We start from the raw sequence: 19,347 nt of genomic DNA on the forward strand, positions 1-19,347 counted from the left end.
TGGTTTTTATTTACGCCACAGTTTTAATTTTATCCTCCCACAGTTCTCTAAATCATCTCAGTCTTTAAACAAGGGGGCGGATGCAGATTTCAGAATAATTTTGCAGAGTTGAGGGGAAAAACAAACAACACATATTAATTCCTAAAATGCAAGTTGCTAAGATTTGAAGTTTACAGATAAGAGCTTATTGTTGGAGAACATGATCCAGCAAGACTCTACAAGTATTAACACAGCCCTACATATAGATTTGGAATTTATATTTAATGCTTTTGTTATAGTGGATATTATGTTTAGCACGATTTACAGAGAACAACAAGTGATCGATTTTACCTGATATGTGCTTTGGTAAGCACTCTGAGGAATTAGCTAAATCTGCATACAAACAAGGTTCAGTAATCTCAATAATGCTCTTTTTTTTACATTTTCTTATGGAAAAGGGCTCTGAGGTGCTGAACTATTGAACCAACTTAAATTTAGTCGCAGACACGTCTGGGACCTGATATTCGGCCTGATGGAAATGTGACACAGTAAATAGATTTCTGGCAGCTGCCTGCATGAACCATATGTCGATCACTAATATATTGGAGACAATGTAAAGTCAGTCAGTTCAATAGAGGGGAGCTAAGTTGTTAAAAAATACTGTTTGATTTAAAATAGGGTAAAACTATCTTTTTTACAGAAGAAAAAACAAGATTCTTCTTCTTCTTGCTTAGGTGGAGAAAAATCCCTGCACTGATAATACAGTGCCTGATAAAAGTATTCATCAGTTTCTTTTTTTTTATTTATTGCAAACAGAATTTATTTATTATTTTATTTTTGTGGGGATTGCAGTGAACAAAAAGCATCACGAAGAGTAATGTACACAGTACAGGGATGAAGCTGCAGAGAAGTATAAAGCAAATATTGATTATAAACCCAGTTTTGAAGGGCTTAAATAATACCCTTTGCTCCTTTAGCAGAAAATCCAAAGAGTATGGCACAACTTCAAACCTAACAAAACAGGACCATCCAAATAACAGCCTGGGCAATAAGAGAAATTATCAAAGAACTATGGTAAGACTAACTCTGAAGGAACTCAAGAAATTCACAGCTCAGATGGGATAATCTGTCACAACAACAACTATTAGTCATGATCTCCTCAAATGTGGCCTTTACGCAAGAGTGGAATGAAGAAAGCCACAAGTCATGCGTGGGACATGGAACCAGGTCCTCTTGTCACATGAGACCAGAATTGTGCAATTGTAGTTAAGCTACATGCAAATTAGTATGTGCGTTGTTTGAAATTCACACTGCACATTGCACTGAATACAAAATCCCCAATGTGAAACATGATGGTGGCAGAATCATGCCCTGGGGTTGCTTCTCTTCAGTAGTGAAAGAAAAGGCAATCCAAGTCCAAGTATACATTTGCCATTGACAGGCCATTTGCCTGGCATTTGCTAAATACAGGGCAATTCTGGAAAAAAGTTTGTTAGAGGCTATCAAAGTCTATTAGAGTGGGACGGAAGTTTGCCAAAGACTAAACATACAGCCTTGATCTACAATAGCATGGTTAACATCAAAGTATATTCATCTGTCAGAATGGCCCAGTTCTGACTCAGTTCCAATTGAGAGTTTAAAATTATTTATGTATTATTTACTATTTTGCATAGAAAAGTATGATAAAAATTCAGTCTGTACTATATATGTGCTAAGCTAGTAAAATATATCCTAGAATAGTAGCAGATATGATTAAACAAACAGGCAATTCTGCAAAGTTTTAAGGGAAAATGAAAATAAATGCAACCCACTGTTTTCAGACACTTTCTCTTATAAAATTTGAACACTATGTGCTGTTTTCCTTCCACTTCACAATTCAGCATTTAAATCTATTGTTGTATCATGACCAAACCAAAGCAATCAATCTCATTTGTATAGCACGGTTCAGCAACAAGGCAGTTCAAAGTGCTTTACATCATAAAAACACAAGAATAGGTAGTCATTAAAACAACATGCGGCCAACAAATGAGAAGTGCCACCATCAAAATCATCAATACACGAATAAGCTGGTCAGTGCTTCATTTATCATGGTTTAAAAGACACTCCTAAACAGGTGGAGTTTTAGCCTTGACTTAAAGGAATTCAGTGTTTCAGCTGTTTTGCAGTTTTCTGAAAGTTTGTTCCAGATTTGTGGTGTATAGAAGCTGAATGTGTCTTCTTCATATTAAGTTCTTGGGATGCAGAGCAGGCCATAACCAGAAGACCTGAGTGGTCTGGAAAGATGGTACAACAACATCAGATCTTCAGCAAAACGTTCAATAAATATAAATAATTTTGCATTGCAATGTATTATGTTAAAATACATTGCACTAACATCAAAATAAATGAAGTGGCACGGTTTGATGAAAGGGTAACACACAAATTAGAGTTAGGTCATGGTGTTTTCAATCAAGGTCAGGAAACATGTAAACTACCAACACATTCTCATGTGTTGAAACTACATGATCAAGGTGACACTATTATCACCTCAAAGAAAGACAACAGGGATGAACAATTCTGAATAAATGTTTCTCAATAGAGCAAATTTCAGGTCTTACTTGTAAAATAAGAAGAAGCTGCTTCTAGGTCAGTCAAGCAAAAAACACGAGAACAACAAAAAAAGAGAGAAAAACAAAGTATTTTGTTGGTGGTCAGTTCATAAAAAATACATTTAGCACAAAGGTTGTTAACTTACCAGGAGAAGAGAAAACCGGACTTCACTTTTAAGCTGAAGTGAAAATTGTAAATCGGAGTAACAAATGGTCTGTAGAAGAAGATCTGAAGTCTGAAGATGACAAAAGGACTTTGCAGAACGAAACAAACACAAAAAAGGGCGAGGAAACAGCTGTGGGGTGGCATAAAAGCAAAAGTTCAATTGCATTTGTCCTGTTGAGACAAAAATGTCAGAGTAAAAATTATAACATTTCTACAGAACTTAATTCAAAATAAAACTGCCATAATGTAGTGTTGACCTGTAACTTGAAATGAAACCCCAGACATACTGTATATATATATATATATATATATATATATATATATATATATATATATATATAGAGAGAGAGAGAGAGAGAGAGAGAGAGAGAGAGAGAAATTTATCAATTGGGAGGTGATAAATTTAGCATAAATTATGATGGAAATCCCAAGCTTCAGTTTAACTTTGGGTGGCGCCAAAGCACAAGAAATGAGGTGGTGGGTGTCCAGCCAGCCCAAGCTGTCGATAAATACACCGGGAGATTTCGCTTTATGTCTCTGACCGTCTCCACATCGCGGCTGGATGATGTATGGATCCATTTAGCGGGTAGTCGGATTTTCCACCCATCAGCAACGGGGAGTGGGCAATAGATATAAGGACCGATATCTCAGTAGTTTATTGTTGTTTTCATTTGCACTGGAAAACGTTAACATTTGGTCGCTCTGCTCCTCTGCTTTTAAAAAGAGAAAATAAAAAAAAAGACATGAACATGGACAACTTTGTCATCTGCGGAGGAGAAAGTGAACTGCACGCTTAAAGTGGGGGGAGATCACAGTTTGTGAGAGCCAGAGCTGCGATCCCCTCGGATTGAAGATTATGTTGGGTTGACGACGTCTGAAGGACACCGAGAACGGGATTAGGTCGTGTGCAGTCAAACATACTTCTCATTATTACTGCGTGTTGTCCTCTGAAAATTTGCGCAATGACCTTTGATGACTTGGAATATAGCGGCTGCGCCCGTAAGGTAAGAGAGGATCATTTAAGTCACTGATTAGTTTTCTTAAAAGCTGTGTAAATTTAATATATGAAAATGTGCTGGATAGAGAAATTAAGTTTAAAAAAAAAAGCCTATGTGGTTGTTGTTTTTTTCGCTCTTCCAAGCTACACATTTGTGCTATTGCATTTATGTGCAAAACTTGCAGATGCAACAGTGGAGCTCATCCTTAAAAAGCATAGTGCAACTTTAGCCAGGGAAGCTGAACGCATTCTAGATTCTGCACGTCCATATCTGTATAATTTGTAGAATGTATGAATGTTCAGAGTGGCTATGCAGTTGATGTTTTGTCCTGCCTCTTCTCTGAGCCGGGTTACCAACTCACATGAAAATTCACCTTCTCCACTAACAAATGTGATTTGGACGTGGCATCATTTTCAACTGTCCACACTGCAATAGATGTCATGTTTTCAGAAAATTGTAAACGGAGACATCATGCTGCAAGGAAAATGTGACTTTAGCCAGATTGATTAGCAGGCTACGTTCCTTTTATACTTTAAAAAACAAGAGTTGATACGCTTTCATAATTAGTGCCAGAATATTATTACAAGTATAAACTCAGTAGACTGCTGATTTTTCATGTGGTTCATATTGCAAAAATTATTGCATTCAGAATAACTGTGTCTTAGCGGGAAGAATAGTGATCTCACAGTTGCTGGTTTGATTCCATCTTCCTCCTGCCACATCTTCATGCCCCTCTGGAGACTTATACCCAAATTACCTACCGATCTGAGTATGTGTATGAATTTGTGTGTATTTGGGTGAATGCGTAAAACTTCTTTGAGTAGCAGTATGACGAGAAAAAAAAAAAAAAACTACATAAATTCACCTAACTTACCTGCAAGATTTTGTGAATGTAAACCCACTACCAGCTCAGACTGATAAGATCAGCTCTGTTTGAGCTTCTTAGAGCCCCTTATATTTATTATTATTTCCCCAGTGTGCCACATGTTCTAATTTGACTTTATTTGTGTTAGGGCAAGCTGTTGGAGGTTGGCAAGCTTTCATCTGGCTGGACACAGTCATGCTGATGTTGTCTCCTGGAGCATGTGCACAGTGCTTCTAACAGTGAGTGAATCAGGGAAAAGCCACATGATCCAATTAGATAATATTTGAGGGATCTGTTTAAAATTCTTTCCTCTTGTTTTCTCCCATATCGTCTGGCTTGCTCTGCTCTGCTCTCACTTATGATATATTTATTTATTTATTTTTTATATATACGTGTGCGTGTGTGTGTACTACCGCTTGCAACGTTTGGGCAACAGTTTAGAAATGTGTGGGGAATATTTAAAAAGCCCTGCTGCAGGATGTCTTCCTCAATCTAGGGTTGGCCTGTTCTTTCCAGAGGCACACATTTGGGAAATGAGAGATGAAGAGCAGCGTGGCTCAGGCCAGTCAGAGTCCATTTATATTCTGCCTGAGTCCCGCTCCATAGGCAGCCCATTGTCGTGGCTCACTCAGTGGGGTAGTCTTTAGAAAGGGGTTAAAAGCCAGCATGTAAATAAATATACGTGAAAATTAATAAATAAATGAATTTTGATTCATTGTTTGCCCACGTAAAATTACGTACATGAATCAAAACAGCTGAAAACAGCATTGCAGTGTATTACTAAAAGTGTAGTTTTCTATTTCATTCTATCTAAGTTATACATGTATTTAGTAGCATAAAATGAAGATGTGATCTGTGCAGTCCTTGTGTTTGTTGATTGTGATTTGTACTGTTATTTTGAGTGATAGAACCATTTTTTTGGTTTTAAAAAGTAGATTGAAAGCTGAGGTTGAATCCTAAACACAGTTTTACCTTTACAGACTTCGTAATTATATGAAATGCTCAAATGTCACCACTTGGATTTCACTAAAACCACTAAGCTTCTTATTTGACAATTACCACATGATTGATTATGTTTTAGCTGGCACAAAGTTATTTATCAACAGCTGACGCAGAGTATTCGCTCATTTCTTTTTATATTGAGAGACACATTCTGTGGAGGAGGAAAAAATTTTAGTCTGTTTAAGAAGGGTCAAATCATTGGCTACTTGTTGCAGACGTTTTTTTGTTGTTTTTTTTTTTTTTTTGCTTCTGACAAAACAACATGTCCACTTTTGTCCTCTGTTCGGTTTGCCTTTCATTTTATTTCTATATTTAAAATAGCACTAAAATGTTGTCAGTGTGCACAGCACATTATTTTTGTTATACTTTGGAGTTTATGAAAATACACATGCTATATATGGAGCTGTGTGGGGGAGGAGTGGGGAGTGGTGCTTTCTGGGGCAGAAGGTCGGCTGGGAGCTGACAGAGCTTTGGGTAAATAGGTGGAGCGTTGTATGAGCAGGTGTTTAGGCTTCCCTGAATGACTGCCACTGAAGATTTCTTCAAATATGCATCAAAGACTCAAAGCAACTCTCTGGGTATGATGTTGATGAAGGAATAACATTATAACATCATATAAAGCTCAAAAAGTTGATTTTACTTAGTACCACCTCCCCGCCTCCCGTTAAAGAAAATGACTAAACCATACCTCAGGGGAAATTTAACACTTTTTCATCTGTAATTGTTTGTAATTGACAGAGGGAGCTTGACAGATGGGCTTAAATTTGCTATATGTTATTTCTGTCATGAATCTGAAAACCTTTTAGCAGTTTAGTCTGAGGTAGATTCATTTGGTGCATGTTCTTGTCATTGCATGGCTTGTGAGTTTTCTTGTGCTGCAGCACAGAGAAGACCGAGATAAAAGTATTGTAGAAGTCGCCGTATCAGATTATTTTATTTTTTTTCTAATGGCTCCTGTGGTTCCTAGTCCATGCAGTTTTTTTTCTTCACTTTGACCTTTTATGTGAAAATATTTAATGAATCAAGTCTAACGGAGAACACTGAACATGTCAAGTGCAAGGGGATGTGTAGGGAGGAACCTTTACTCAACAGAATAAGGTTAACTTTGAAAAATGAACAAACCAAGAGTGAAAATTACTTCCCTGATGCTTTGAAGTTTATGGGAAAACCTCAGTTAAACCGAAATAAAAATTTTAAAAGCGCTCCATTCACCCAGTACTTTGCGTTGCTTCACATAAATCCCAAACCTTTTTAATTGTCTCCTTTGTCCCCTTTTAGCCGTCAGCATCTCCGTCTGCCGTACTCTCCACAAGATGAGAAATGTAGTGTTTTTGGTGCATGTTGAACAAAGTTGGTCGACAGAAGTGTGTAAATGCAGACAGTCACGGCCCATTACTTCCCCACTGAGTGGTAGTAGATTTACCACTGAAAAGGACTTTTTGGTCCAGTGAAAGAAATGATTTTTCCCTCCCTATATGTAATAGGATAAACACTTTTACTATAAGTGAAACAAAATGGTACAAAATAATGTGTTTTTACAATTCATAAAACTCTGTGTACAGTACAATAAAATGCTTAAAAATAAATAGACTTTTTCGCTAGAATCATTGCAAAACAATTTAAAGTCTGGCTAAAGTGTTTTCCACTTAGAAAGAGGCCTTGTTTTGGGAACACCATGGAATGTTTTGATATTGAATAAGATATCATAAATAACTCAAATGTGTTTCTTTGAAACAAGTGGAGTACATAGGGTAAACAGAATTTGTGTTGTATTTTTCTTACATATTAGAGTAAACATTAAAAACAGGTGGGCTTTAAATAACCCACAGGAACGATCCATCTTGAGTGCAATGTGGACCGGTCCAGCTTTGGGTTAATTTAACACAGCAGTGCTGAGTTGTGGGTTTGACCCACTGTTGAAGTCTATTAATTATTTGACAGTTTAATCATTTGCAAAATGATGCATGTTGTTAATGACCTAAAGTGATGCTAATGATTAGAGATGGTAGATGAGCTATTATTTATGTTTTTGTTCAGGTCCTCCTCCTAGAGAGGCCGGCCTCATGCTTTGATTAACGGGGGGAAAAAAACACACACACAAAAACAAGTGTCGTTTTTAGTTTGATCGTTTGCATTGAAGGAGGGAGGAACTGATCAGTTTTCCTACCACGAAAGGATCAACCCGGACAATATTTCTGCTATTTCTTATATAAGTCAAAACCATTTTTAAAAAAAAAAATCTGAAACCTCTCTGCAAGCTTTCTATTTTTAGAGTATCGAGAACCTCCTCCTTAGAAACTACTCTGGCAGTCTTTTTTTTTTTTAGCTAAATATGATGCAAGAGTAGCCATGACTCCTACCAAACCAGATTTTCAACCAAAGCAATGTGTTATAGTTCCTACTTCGTAAAAAAAAAAAACCCTACCAGAATGGGTTTAAATGAATATTCCCTATTTAGGATTACTAAAGCAGTACTAATAACGAATCTTTATTATTATTTTAATTCAGCATTGACAATTATCAGATGAGTATCAAACATAAACTCCTGTTGTCTCTAAGACTTATTTGCAGACAACAGGAATTGAATAACAGAAGACAAAAAAGTGTAACTTTGGCTATATCTTTAACACATAAAATAATTAAAACAGATAGAGTAATAATGATATAGAATTGCTAGAAGCAGAAAGCAGAAATAAGTAAAACAAGAAATGCATATATATTAACTATGTCATGATTATTTACACTGCTAAAGTTCAGTCCCTTCGTCATGAACATATAATTAGGGAAAAAATTGCAGATTTTTGAAATGTATTGCTTACATTAAAAAGCGATACATTGCTTTTTAATGTGTGTGTGTTTATGTTTGGCATAAATACACAAGGTTTTATGTCAGACATAAAACCCTGTGTATTTGATTTAATTCTTGCTATTGTTAAAGTTATTCTCCGCATTCCGCAAGTTCTCAATTAGTATAAAGTATAATTTCTTTTTGCAAGAAATCACAAGCCCAGATGTGCAAAAATACAGGAGGAAAGATAAAAGATGGGACTACCTTCCTGTTATTCAGCATGACCTCATGAAATTCATTTGAACTGAATTACAAGTTTATGGTAAAATATGCACTTTATTTTCTTGGCTGTGTGTTTAATTTGTTTTTGATGGCTATAGTCTTCTCGAAGTGGAATATTAAAGACATGAGCTGTGCACAATAAGCGTGCAGGTCACAGCTTCCCACTTTGCAGAAGTCATGTCAGATCTCGTTTTTTGTTTCCTGTTTTTATTTCTTGAAGGTTGTTGCCAGATGTTTGGGTAGAAAATTCTCATTGGAACAGAGAAAACACAGTTTCACAATGTGAGTTTAATCTGAGCAAGAGTAGAAAATTCAGAACATTTATCTAGTTAGTAAGCTAAAGTACAAAAGAAAGTATCCTAGCAGCTCTTTGAAAAGGTCATCAACTTTAATATGATGCAAGAATCTCACAGCTGCTGTGACAGATCTACTGCAAATTCATTTCATTCTATTAATTGCTTTGCAATATTTCTCTCTGTTCATCTTAAGAAAGAGCAGAACTTGGACACAGTCATGTTCACTTGGTATGCGATGCAGGGCTGCGCATATAAAGACTTGTCTAAACATTTCATTACTTAAGGTGATGAATGTTTGTGAAATATCTATTCAAAATATAGTTTGCTGTTTTTGATGATTGCTGTTTGGTTGTGTATATATTTGGATTCAAACTCCTGGACAGGATCTCTGCTGATGGATGTGGCGAGAAAAGGGATTGCAGAGTCAGTGCAGTCCTCACGCTCACAGACTGTCAACCTGCCAGCACTCAACTGAAACCCCCAAGTGATTGCATACAGACTTTAACGCACTCAAACATGAAGCATTGAGGCTGGGAAAGAAAAAAAAAAGTATTCTGCCAAAGGCACTGCATATTTTAAAGCAGGGGCAATATTTTTAGTTTTAATCTGCAATTATTAATCCTACTATTAAAAAGCAGGCAGACGCACAGCATTTGATTATATTATGCAGGTAATTTGTTGGTGTGCTGCACCATGCTGATTATTTAAGCCCTTAAGGATTTCATATCCAGATGTTTAGGATGTGGAATGGTGCCAATATACCCAAATGTTTCATGTGTCAGTTTGTACCTACCCTGGCTATTGCCTTTCTGTGCAATTCCTCTTGGAAAAAAAAAGTCTTGCTTCTAAGCACAAACTGGGCTTTTTCCAGTTGAATTAGTTGAAAAAGTTGAAAAATCTCCAGCAGATTTTTGACCAGGCCAATCAGCAAACAGAAGGAGAAGTTGTGAATGATGATGTCGGCTTACTGCGCTGTTTTAGAACTATAATCTGCCTGTAGTTTTAACAGGGCTCAAGAACATATCATTTGGAATCCTTTAAGATTAGGCCCTAATCATGTGCTATCTGGATGGCAATGTGGGATAAGGATTTGCAGTCGCAATCACTTTAATTTGTGTCAGAACATAAACGATGAAAACTATTTTAATTTTACCATTTAAACACTCTTAAAAAAGGCTATGATGAGAGCATCTCTCTTTCTTCCATATTTGAGGAGATTCTAAAGCAAAAGCCCTTGAATATTTCCAAAAAGGTTCTTACATTTGAATGTAAACTCTGTATAAACCTTTTGCGTTCAGCCTGGACGGCTGGCTTTAAATGTTTTGTTTGCAAAGGAAAATGCAGAACTCCTGCAATGTATTTCAAAGTTAACAGGAAATATGACAAGCAGGAGGAGATGAGTGAAATAAAATTTCTGGGGATTTTTAGCATCCTCTCATCAATGCTCCAGCTATAGTTCAGGGTTGACCCAAACTGTCCTGTCTCCCTAGCAGAGCCATTATCAGCAGAGAAAAACTAATGCAGAAATGCCCCATAAAACCTCTTCATCTTAGCTTTATCTCTGCAGCCAAAGGGATATAGCCATAGGAAGGAGAAAGTAGAAGGACTGAATCTGAACTGGCTTGTTTGCTTGGTTGAACAACTTTGTTGGCAGACATCCATTGAAAAAATGAAAGAGTCAAAATGACCTTTTCAGAAGTTTATTTATGCAACGCTGATCCAAAACACCATCCACATCATCATCGCACGCCTTCATCAATGAAAAAAAAAACAGGTTTAAATAACCTCCGAGTCCCAGTAACACAACACAGTAACAGCATTACAAAAACTGTGGCATAATAACAGATAACGCAATTCACCATGGCAACGGGAGGGGAAAAAAAAGCCTGAAAGTATGCATTTCTTACCAATGGAATTAGAAATTTTAATGACGGCATCAGGAGAATATCCAAGCATATTTAACAAGAAAGGCAATAATGTTGCTGTGGTACTATAACGAGTTAGCATGGTAGAGAGCAAGTTAATAGAGTGAGTATGATTTAGCAGAAAATTAGTTATATTTTTCACGCAAAACGTATTAACGTGAGAAAAGGAAGATAATTTTATTTGCCTGAACAAAATATCTATCTACTGTAATTTAGACACCCAAACATATATGAATAGATTTTTCTTGACATCTAAAAATGTGATACCGACTACATTATTGCTTTCACTAATACCTGCAATTCTGTGGAGATCTATGAGTCAATAGGGAACCCCACTAAAGTACCACAGGACAGTCCATGATTTTCATATAGCAAGCTATTTCTAAATATTCAAGCCACAGTGATCTACTCTGCAACAGTGGCAGGGCTCTTGTCTACAAAGCTCCATTGTAAAATAAAATTGTCCTAATACTAAGATAGTTGTGCTTGATACCAATAACATAATAGAGGAACAGAATAGCTTTAATCAAAAGTAAGGTGCGAGAGTAAATTTACTCAGCATAATGACTATCTGGCTTTCCGAAACCAAAAACCCCAGAACGTACGTAGGATTTTCACTTATCTCACTTTCTGACACTTGGCCTAGGTGTATTCCAAAACATGTTGTCACAATGGGAGGGACAATGAGACACAAAATAATCCTTTTTGAAATTAATAATGACTTCATGTAACATAAAACCTAATTGTGGAATCACAGAAGCCCAAATTAGCATCAAAAAGGTCATAATCATATAAAGCATATCAATTCAGTAATGTACTGCAGCTTTTGGATGGCTTGTTACAGGTGCCACCCAAAATTTCTTCAGTCACAAAATGTTTTTGTTTTATGCACAACTGCTTAGACAATTTGGTTTAAGATGAACGTCTTCTCATTCTTACCTTCCACTGTGGTTACACTATCGCCGACTCTAAATCTAATTAAAACTTTAAAACCTTGTAAAGTTAAAGCAAGGTTGTTAAAGGTTAAATGTTGTTGCAAACATGTTTATCTGGATCCATTTGCTTTCCATTGTTGCATACAAATGCATTTTCTCTTCTAAGTGTATGTTATGTATAGGATCCATGTATTCAAATGGATAATTACATAATTTTTTTCTAGATTAAAATGTTGACCTCTCATATTATGGAGGCTGTATCTTTTAGATGGATTTGTTAATAAAACCCTGAACGTGTGGGAGGTTTTATTACAACTCAGTAAAGCTGTACAGCAGCCATACAAACCTGGCAATTCAAGTAAATTCACTGAAACTTACAGTGGTGCTCATGTCAGTTTTTAATTACAGAATTTATTTTTTTTCTCTATTTTTCCACCATTACCAAACAGAGCATGGACAAACCATCCAATTAAAAAGTAAATCATTGATCATATTTGACAGTTTATCCAGTGAGCAGATTCATCTGCTTGTCTCTGTGGATGAGCCCTTGTTCATGGCTGCTGAAGGTGTCCTCATATACTGACAGGCTAGTCCTCTACAAATACACTGCACAGCAAACTTGTATCAGAAAAACTGTTCATTTTCTTGATATTGGTTAAATGTGCTCCGCTTTTACAGTTTTAGTTTTAAGCCACAGTGCTAAAGTGAATCTTGTACTCCAGAAGGTTCCTCTTGGAGCCTAAGGTGAAACATGCTCTCATGTTGCTTTTATGTTTCCAATTCTAGCTTTAATCTGATTGATTGTCTTTTTGCAGAACCGTTCCGTTGCAATTCATTTAACTCTTTTCTTTACCCTAGGCTTTTAAGTACAAATATAGAAATTTTACATCACCCGATATGTTAAATAAAAATACGTACTTTGCTGTAATTGAACATCTAAGAGCTGTCCGGGAAATTTACTAGTAGGTCAGTGTCAGGTTTTGTTTCCAGATCTTTTTAGACAATTGTGGAATTCCTCTGTCTTGTCCCTTTAGCTCTCTGTTTTATTCTGCTTTGTGATGGCTTATCATACAGAAGTCTAAATAGGTAAGTTGAAAAGCAATTAAAAGATTATTTATAAAGCACCCTTCAAGATAAAAATCAAAAAATGCTTCAGCTGAAAGATAAAGAAGATAAAATATATTAAAATTTGTAGTTGATGAGACAAAATGTACAAAAAGGCAAAGAGGTATGAATGTTTTTCTAAGACCCTGTACAAACCTATGCATGCATACAGACTCTTTGTTGCAATTTTGCTTTTGTGTGACCGATCATTACTTCCAGACAAGGTTTGTCATAATACATCCTCTCCATTGCAGTCTCTTCATTGAACACTGTAAAAACCCTAATGCAAGTTAATAATCTGTTATTATCTGATGAAATGGAAATAACCTCACCATCAACAGCTGCTAAAACATATGAAAGACTTTAGATTTTTGAAAGATGGCCACTAACTAAAACGCCTTATAGTCCTCTCTACACTGATAGAATGTGGTTTATCATGGTTCACCTAAAGAAAAGCTTATTTAGCATATAAGCACCTTGAACATCATAAAGAAAGCTTATCAACACGTATTCTGCATTATTCAAACCTTGCCAAAGGAGTAATTTTATGAAAATGTATACACTTCAACACTTGAATGAAACTAGCATCGTTAAAAGCAAAGCTTTTTTGCAGTAAACAGATCTATTATTTATTCACTGTGTGCAATTTGATTAATTAAGCAGAGGATGGTTAGACATTTACAGAAGATGAATCAGTATTTAAAGTGGATATAGATGTAAAAAGTTGTTCATCAATGATTTATTATGTTTTTTTTCTATACCTTTTATCCAAGACTTCTAAAGTGTTTGAGAGAGCTCTCTGTTCTTTAGCATACAGTGTGTTCATAAATCAGAACTGTCAAATTGTCAGATATGAACCTTGTAGTTATTAAAACTAATTGATAGATATGTTGTTATAGGTAATGTTTTGTTGGTATTTTCAGAAAGTTAACGTTCAAAATGAATGGGGAAAGTGTTATGTGTAGCTATAATACCACAAAAATCCAATAGTTCCCGAATACCAGATGACCTATTACTTGACCTCTACTGCAGGGTTTCAAAGTGAGCTTTTCACCCTGACCACCAACCCCTATACGCTTCTCATTTCACAAAAGCTCCCCACGCACTGACAACCCTCCTCTCTTTAGACCCCTGCCTTGACGTAAGATCTCTGAGGAAGATGCATATTGGATTTTTCAGAACCACAACACCGTTGTTTATGTCCAGCTTTATCTGGATTCTTCTAGTGCAGAATTAATGATGCATTGCTTACATCACTTAAGTAAAAATCAAATAAAATGTTCAGACTGTAGACACTTTGAAAACTACTTGTTATGAATCTGACTTATTACCACACATAGAACAGACACAAATCAGATGGGTTGAAAAAGTAATAATTGGGCCATTCAGACTGCCATAAAAAAAACGTCGGAAATGGTTTGGATTCTGGCAAACATAAATAAATAAATGAAATCAAATTTGGGTTTCATTTGCCTGCTGTGGGAGTAGTGTTAGACACTGTTTGGAAAAAGGCCCAAACGGGACTCTAATCCCTGCCCTACTACGCTACTCCCATTTATTCAGTCTGTCCTGTGTTTGTCCATCACTATATTGCTTGGCTCGTCCACAAAACAAGACAGGACTAGACTGCAACTAATAATTTGATCTGCAGGGCCGACCTTCCCTTCATGTTAGTCTTCTACAGGTCTGCGGTCAGAAAAAGGGCACCGAAAGTCTCTGCAGACCCTACTCGCCCTGTAGACGAACCATTTAGACTTTTACACTTTTGCTACAGAGCACTTTGCAAAAACAAGCCACCACAGAGATAGTTTCTCCCCCCCAAGTTGTTTCTCTGAAGACCACTTAAGTCAGAGTCCTCAGATCGATACCGTATTTTCCCACACAGAAAACTTATAAACGGAACTAAATGAGAAACTTAGCATAAGATTCATGAGGTTTCATCATAACTACACTAGTTCATTTGAAATAATATTACTTCTATAGAACATGGCTTGAAGAAGAAACTCTTGTAATTTCTTTAAACGACAAAGTAATCATTTCACAAAAGCTTTATGTACACATATGAAACTTTAATTCTCTCTTCATATATGGTCGAAGGACTCCTGTTTCTCACCATAACTTACTTATATGGGTTACTCATTAGTCTCAAGAAAGTTTTAGATGTTGGAGTGGCATTTTCACAAGCTTGTTCACTTTCTTTAAGTAAGGTATCGCATCTTTTGCTGATGCTACAGATGATTACTGTAACTGCAGTGTCTGAGTCACTTCCAAGCAGCATAGATAGCTGTGTATTTAGACAGCTAAAGTGAAATTGTTTCTCAAAAGTGCAGACGGGAAAATGGAGTCTCGATAGTCACTGAGGCCTGAAAAAAGGCTGGCTCAGTAACGTTATGTACAGCGCTGACTGCACAGTAGGTATAGTTACACCAACCTAAAGCAGCAAAGTGAGAACGCGATTTAGATTAGTGTTGAGTTTTACTAGTACAAAGATTGTTCAAATAATATTTATTAATCAAGAATTTAATAGTTAGTTTGCGATAAAGTATTATATATTTTGTTGCATATTGAAATATTATGGTTATGTTGCTATATTATGGGCAGAAACGTGGGTGGGCTGTGAGCTTGCAGGAGCTGCGGTTGCAGTGATACTTGGCAATGGAGAACCTCAAGGTTGTGGTTTTAATAGACTCAGATAAACTCAGATATTTCACTTTGTCCTTACGACAAACAGCCTAAGGTGTCAAATAATCAAGATTAAGGATCAAGATCACGAATCTATCTGTATTGTGACAGTTTATTTTATTTTATGTTTTCAACATGACAGCCTTTGGATTTAAAGTGTTCCTGACACAATAAAACAACTGACATGATTTAAACAAATGAACTATCGTGCTTTCATTCTGTGTACACTAAAACGTTTAATAATAAACATTTCTTGCAGAATACTATAAATGCAGAGTGTTTTCGTCTTTAGTAATTGGGTCAAACAACGGCGCCATCTTGTGACATAATGAGGGTAAGTTATCCCGTTTAATCCCAAATTTTTTCTTGCAAAATAAGTGCATGCATTTCAATCCTTGGACCTCCCTAACATGTGGTATTTATGAATTATTACGTTACGTTATTTATGTTAGTGAAAATGTGGGTTTTATACTCGGCATCAATTGTTGCCGGTGGGATTGACAAACAACTAAGCCAGAGTACACAGAAGCAAGGAAGTTGTGAGCGATTTCAACAAAAATGTGATTTATCTGAAGCTTTTGGTCACAATTAGTATTCATTTTGACTGTAGGAAATTTCACTCTCTTCTAGTTCCATGCCATGCTCAGAACATGTTGGAACACAACCAGAACTTGAACCATTTATTTCACTAAATGGATTGTTTGAATTAAACCAAAAGTAACTATGAATAATTATTATGTTCACAGATCAATTCATTACCATTCAGTGCTTTGGAGGTGACAGATGTCCAGCTCCAGCCCTTCACTGTTGGACCCTTCGTCCCCAGAAATGTCAGAGTCGTTGTTGCTTCCTGAACTATATGACTCAGAAAAACAGGGTTGCAGTCCTTCAGTAGAACTAGCCTCCTCTTCTTCATCTCTACATAGCTTCTTCATCCAAAACTTCCTCAATGACACTTTAAGCAATGTAGTCAAAATATATTCACCAATATTCACACATGAACTTTAATGAAAAAAATAACCCCCAAAAAAGGAAAATATGCATATCACAGCAAATTAATGTTGTTCTGGTGTTTTTCATCAGCCGGCAAAGATCTGAAACTCCTGCAGAGTGTTGACCAGAGCTGTTTCTCGTTTGCGTGTGCGTTTTTCAGAGAGGTGTGCTGCTTGCATAGCTGCAAAATCATGGTCATTTTGCTCTTAAAGTTGATGCATGTGCTCCCTGTGCTGCTCATACTACACTTCTCCACACTGAGCAGCTCTTTGATAGCAGACTCCATGTCCATCAGTCCACTGCAGTGGTTGAAATGTTGTTTGGAGTTCACGAGGTCCAGCCTTCACTCATTCATGAAATTGTAAATCACAGGCCAATCAAAGAATTCAGTCAGCTGTCAATCAAATTCCTTAGCACAGCTTGCATTACCAATGGAGTGGTAACAAAAAATGGCAAAGAATGGCACAAGCTCTGATAATGGAGACAAATCTATCTGGTTAAAGAAGAGGTTAAAGCCATGCTCTGGAGAATTGACTTAGGGGCCATATGTCCAGCACCAGCGCACTAACACAACCAGCTTGGAGCAGTGGTGATCAATGTTCCCATGCTGTTTATACCAAATTCTGATCACGCTATTGGTTAAGTTAAAAAGTTGTACATAAACTGACTTGTAAGTGTATAATCTTGTGAAATCTGCAGGGTGATGGGCAAAATGGTGAGGTGATGTGATGTAGTTTTTCTTTGTTCACTTCTGATAATTGTTCATCTACATTGCTTCATTAATTTAAAACGTGTCTTCTTAACCCTCCCGTGGTCTTAAAATAAAATGTCACGGTCAGACAGCGAGGAAGTGGTGGGGTTGTCCCGTCAGACCATCAATTTCCTAAACCACACAAAGAAAAACTTGTTAAAGTGCACATGGGCTCAGTATAACCCCACTGGGCTGCACACAGAGTAAAAAGGAGGGGTAAGTAAACATCGCAAACTTTCACAGAAACTCCCCTCCCTAAAATCCAAGTTAATCCAGTATAATATGGGTAAAAACTTGACTGTGAATCAAAATAACATTCTATGCTCTACTATAAAATATTCACACAGAGAAAATACATCTGTCCTTTAGTAACACTTTATACTCTTTAGATTACTATTTCTTTTCCAATTCACTCCTGCCAGGGTCCCAAACAATTAAGCCACTTAGGCCAAATTGTGACACAATTATTAACTTGGAAACAGCAAATTGAAGGCTCATAAAGCTGCTGATAATTGGATTGGTCCTTCTTTGACAATGTCTATCTTAAATTGCCATCTTGAAAAGGGCACCAATTCTGCAGCAATATTACATTGATCTGCTGGCATTTTCATTGTTGCTGCCTGAGGACTGCTGATCAGCACTAGCTAGTCCTCTGCAAAAAATTATTTTTTTTAATTAAATGTATTTCTTAAGGTGCATTTTAAGCCTTTAATGAGGTCTTAGGGTTAGGTAGATTCTGGTGAAAGTGAAAGAATTCATTTAGAGGAAAGTATTTTAAATGAAAATAGTAATAAACTGCTAAAACACTCTTATGTATTAGGTTTGTTGTCCACAATTGTTTTCAATCTTTTTTTCACCACCCTCTCTCCATTATGCCGTATGTTATTTAGCAAATAACACATTAGCTCGAACAGAAAATTAATTTTAGAAATGAAACATTCAGTTTCTAGGTTTATGGTGATAAACAAGAAATCTGACTCAATTAGTATCTCAGTTCAAATCATAAGACGTGCATTTCCATTTATTTTGATGATTATATAATGTAAAATAGATTTTGAATTAAAAAACTGAAATAAACCAGTTTTAAATTCAATTCAATTCAAAGTTAATTTCAGGTGCAATTAACTTTTGAGGTGTAAAAAAAGAAAAACTATGGCTTTTTGGACACTGTGTTAGCAATATGCATTGTTATAATTGTTATTGTTATATTGCAGCACCTCTAATCTGAACCTTCTGCTTTGAGAAAAGTTGTGGTAGAGCTTACTGATGGTAAATGTGCTGCTTTAAAGTAATACAAAATAATGTCACACTTGATGATATTACAATATTCTCAAAATTACAACCACTGGATAAACAAGTGCATAGATCTTTTTTTATGATTTTATTGATGTCTTTGTTAAGCTGTGTCTGCTTGGCGCTGCTTTGTCGGTGTGACAACACTAATAAATTACCTTGTAATGCAGCTGCAGCTGCATGAGAACCACAAGATATTATCCATGATAAACTATGTCTTGCTTTGCGTCAAGCTGTGTTTTTGGCCAAGGCACAGCTGTTCAGGCCAACTAGTCCCTTGTACTGCCAGTTTTGGCCAGCTTCAGGTGTGTTGATTGAAAACATTATTCGTAGCTTTGAATAGAAGCTGTGCAGATTTTGTCTTAGTTTTCACAGCCAGATGAAATGCCTGTACTGAACCAAGAACAGACTGTGGAATTTTCACAATTTTAAAATGTTTTTATTTGCTTAAGCTTGACTTTGCTATGGTTCCTAATGGCCCTACTGGTGGTGATTTTTAGTGTAGTGTTTGAGCTTTGCTCTTAACACAGTAAATGTTAGAAAAACTGAATCTATTCAAACTCAGGCCAGGGATTGTTTTTTTGTTGTATTTTTAATAATCAAGTGCATCTCCATGGCTCGTTATCTTGGTGTAGGCAGTGACTGGCGTAATGAGCCACCATTAGTAATCAGCAGAATATAACAAGCCAAATCTCATGAG

At 36.4% G+C, this 19,347-nt stretch overlaps 1 protein-coding gene across 8 annotated transcripts in view; it reads left to right on the top strand.

Annotated features, from left to right (window-relative positions):
• The first annotated feature begins 3,232 nt into the window (after positions 1-3,232).
• The window catches only part of LOC116713542 (protocadherin-15-like), a 178,426-nt gene continuing 162,311 nt past the window's right edge, over positions 3,233-19,347 (top strand). For 4 of the 8 annotated variants that reach the window (XM_032553728.1, XM_032553732.1, XM_032553735.1 and 1 more), the window contains exons 1-2: positions 3,240-3,737; positions 4,745-4,835. The gene's annotated coding sequence lies outside the window, so the exon portion shown is untranslated. Of the gene's footprint in view, positions 3,738-4,744; positions 4,836-19,347 lie in introns of all 8 variants that reach the window. The other 4 variants (XM_032553731.1, XM_032553734.1, XR_004337888.1 and 1 more) reach the window with 3 other exon arrangements.

This window comes from Xiphophorus hellerii, chromosome 22 (genome assembly GCF_003331165.1).
Source record: "Xiphophorus hellerii strain 12219 chromosome 22, Xiphophorus_hellerii-4.1, whole genome shotgun sequence".
Lineage (NCBI taxonomy): Eukaryota > Metazoa > Chordata > Actinopteri > Cyprinodontiformes > Poeciliidae > Xiphophorus > Xiphophorus hellerii.